Here is a 3,485-nt window from a genome sequence, read left to right as displayed (position 1 = left end):
ACTGGGCTATTTAGGGGCTCCCAGCCAGGCTGATCCTCAGTACGGTGCGCGTAACGCCTTGATCCAGCCCCTACCTCCAGACCACGATCAAAGACCATTTCCGTATGGCATAGCGATGAAAACGCATAAGCACACAGCACTGATCCCTGATCTTAGCTGGACACCCTCCCGACATCGCACGGGATTGCTCTGTAGTGCCCATTTCTAGCCGGCACCCTCGCGGAGGGTTCAGTCCGAGGATTTTCGCCGACCTCCAGAGTCACTTAGTTAACCATGAAAATTCATATCGCCTGAAAATATAAAAATTCGAAATATCAATACTTTTCTATTAAAATTTGAAATTCATTCCACCAAAAAAATTTCAATTTGAAAAGAGTTTAACTATGGGGGCACGCTGGTTTAAACTTTTGTTTACTGAGCGTTGTGTAAATCAAAATCAGTAGTTAAACTTTTGTCAGTGGTTAACTACGCACTGTGAATTTGGCCCTAAATGAAATTAATTGGTGCTCGTATATATGTACAAACATATGTAAATGCATGTGTGTGCACCTATGTATTAATATCGTTGAATTATTTTAATATCTATTTCAAAATTGTATACAGACAAGACTAAAAAGTAGAAAATAATTATTATAGAAAATTATTATTATTATTATTATTTGTATTACAGGCGCCCCACGCTTTTCATTTTCAATCTCATAAATTGTTTATAACGAACTTTGCTAAAATTTCAAAATCAAAAGTTATCAAAACAAATTCTATGGGATTGAGAAATATTATTTTATAATTTTTAGTCCATTTATAAAAGCGTTGTATATTAAACAGTTTTTTTTTTTTAATATTATTTATTCTTCTGTTATTATAAAAGTTTCTCAAAGCATTTGTTCTTGAAATGAATTAAATTCAGGATTTAATCGGCCGAAGCACCGGCCGATTCTTTGCCGATTAAATCCTGAATATAATTTCATTTTAGGAACAAATGCTTTTATAAATTTGTATAATAACAAAAGCAAAACATAATCAAATAACTAAATAACAATACCTCATTCAAGAATTGGCCAAAAACGGCCGAATCCGATTCTTTTGGCCGATACTAGCCTCGGCATTGGCCGATTAATCGGTCGGACTCTATTCATTAGTCATTGAACTTCGGACTAAAACCTGTGCAACAGTCAAACTACAATTTTACCCTCTCAAGTGAGGGTAAAAGGAGAACAGATGCAGAAGTGCACGGGGACGCAAAAAGCACTATTTCCTGTAAAAACGTCAGTCGGTTTGTTTACATGTCATTGGTACGACACTGATTTGGCTGAAATATCACTAAATAATTATTAAAATCTATACATATTCAAACATTTCGTTGTTTACTTCCATTTGTTTCTACAAATATAAGGTTCTTTGCTTTCACCGCTTTCTGTTTTTGTTTGCACATGCAAATCGGCTGATCGTTTGACTTTTTTCATGAACTTACAGAAAAAAACTCCGGACTAAATCTTGTAACTTCTGACTAGGGTCAGTTGCCCAGTTACTCTCTCAAAAGTGTTCTCACTTACAGGTTTTATGTCAATAGGAACGACTTCCTGTAAGTTCTGACTAAATGCTCTAAACCACACTCCTATTGGAACAGACTACATATGAACATAAATATATATACTTGAGCTTAAGGGAGGAAAAGCGTCATCATAAGACAAAGCGAAAAATTTTATTAGATTTTTTGGCTTCAAATATTTCTTCGCAAGTAATGCGAGTGACGCTGTATTAAAAATCACGCTAACAAAAAATGTATGATGTAACTCAAATAGGCATTTAGCAATATCTAGTACCTAATTCTTATATTTTTGTGGTCATTAATTTCACAAAGCCGTAGTAAAGCTTTCTTAAAGGCGTTATAGAGCACTAATTTCCAAACAGGTATTTTTTTCCCACGCTTATTCTCGTTGACAATTTTCCTAATTGTTTTTGATGGCATTAAGCTAAAATACGTGCATGCATACATATGTATGTATGTATATGTATAAAAAAGGCGTAATTTATTTTTATTTGACCAATCCAACAGACGGCTGTTTATTAGATCACGCCTTAGCAATGATTGGATAAATTTTCGAAGTACTTATGAAGAAAGACAATTAGAGAGGGTGTGGTTTTCAAGCAATAGTAACTTTGCTCACTCATACGTACATACATACATATATCGGTATTCAGATACAAATGATGTTTCATCTCATATACTCTTAGCTATAGGTATAAGCATATGAATGCTTGATTATAAGAACACATCAACCCTCATTTATGTATGTACATACATACTTACTTGCAAATACATATATACATACATACATATATACGTACATACATATAATGCAAGATAAAGTATGCAATTTTTAAACGCTTTACATATGATAATTATCAATACAGTTTATACAAAAATAACTCTGAATAACCATATCCTTAGATTTCTGAAAATGTGTATATTTATGTATACCTACCTACTTAGCTCACATAATAACAAAACCAATATTACTACATACAGGCCCGTCGGGAGAGAAGGGGAAAAAAGGGGAGCATCCCCCAGTCCCGGGCTTTTTAAGGGGCCCGAAATATCAGAACCATAGCTTGTTATTATTTTTTTTTTATGTTATTGCTCCTTCGTTATAAGCTTTTATTATAAATACTATAAATATATTCCGGTTCGTACTGACAGCTTCTGACTCTATAAATTAAAGAAAATGATAATATCGCTAGCTTAGAATGAAAAGTTGCTAAGTCCACTTTTTATGAAAACTCATATTTTGATATAAGAGGCTAAAGAAATTGAGTATGCATCGTTTCGAAAATTATAAAGGTACTTATTTTATTTTTTCCTCTTCATAAGCAATAAAAGGAAAATTTGCTAAGTCCAAAAGAAGCACCACAAATCCGATAAGGCCAAAATAATACGACATCCTTTAATAAGTATCGAATCCTTCTGGTTTTTGTGGAGTTTTGCTTTGCTTTAAACGCGCAAAATGTTTGATTCAAAGTCTTGCGAAATAGTTAAAGCAGATGGCTATAGGAAGATTTTTTCCTCTCCTGTAAAATTTTTAAAATGGGACTTAGCAACTTTTCTTTCTAAGCTAGCGATATGCCCCAAAACGCGTACTGTTACAATACGTTTTGGCTCACAGTGCTTTTCAAATACTGCTGACACTTGCTAGAATACAACTTTCGGATAGTTTTTCGTCTTGCATCTGAAAGCATATACGTAAAAAAAAATATATTGCAGATACCTCCTGTTGTTTAGGAGTTATAAGTGTTCACATTAAAATTTTTGGAAGTAATTTTAAAAGCTCCTTATACATATAACTCAAGAACTACGTATTTATTGAACTTATAAATTTAATTTTGAGGTCAACATTTGCAAAAAATAGTCGGACTGTTACGTTACAGAAAAATACTGTTACGTTACCTGTACGATATAAATACGTGTAGATTAGAACATGGGCGTA

At 33.4% G+C, this 3,485-nt stretch overlaps 1 long non-coding RNA gene across 1 annotated transcript; it reads right to left on the bottom strand.

Annotated features, from left to right (window-relative positions):
* Window positions 1–252: 252 nt before the first annotated feature.
* On the bottom strand, window positions 253–1,886 carry LOC118749804. The gene is made up of 2 exons (XR_004994288.1): window positions 1,824–1,886; window positions 253–290 (listed from the first exon to the last, which is right to left on the bottom strand). It is a non-coding gene; the product is annotated as an uncharacterized LOC118749804 (long non-coding RNA).
* Window positions 1,887–3,485: the final 1,599 nt, after the last annotated feature.

Source organism: Rhagoletis pomonella, unplaced genomic scaffold, assembly GCF_013731165.1.
Source record: "Rhagoletis pomonella isolate Grant_MI unplaced genomic scaffold, Rhpom_1.0 Rhpom_scaffold_00052, whole genome shotgun sequence".
Taxonomy (NCBI): Eukaryota; Metazoa; Arthropoda; class Insecta; order Diptera; family Tephritidae; genus Rhagoletis; species Rhagoletis pomonella.
Note: the sequence above shows the minus strand (reverse complement) of the source record. Positions and strands in the feature narration are given on the sequence as shown.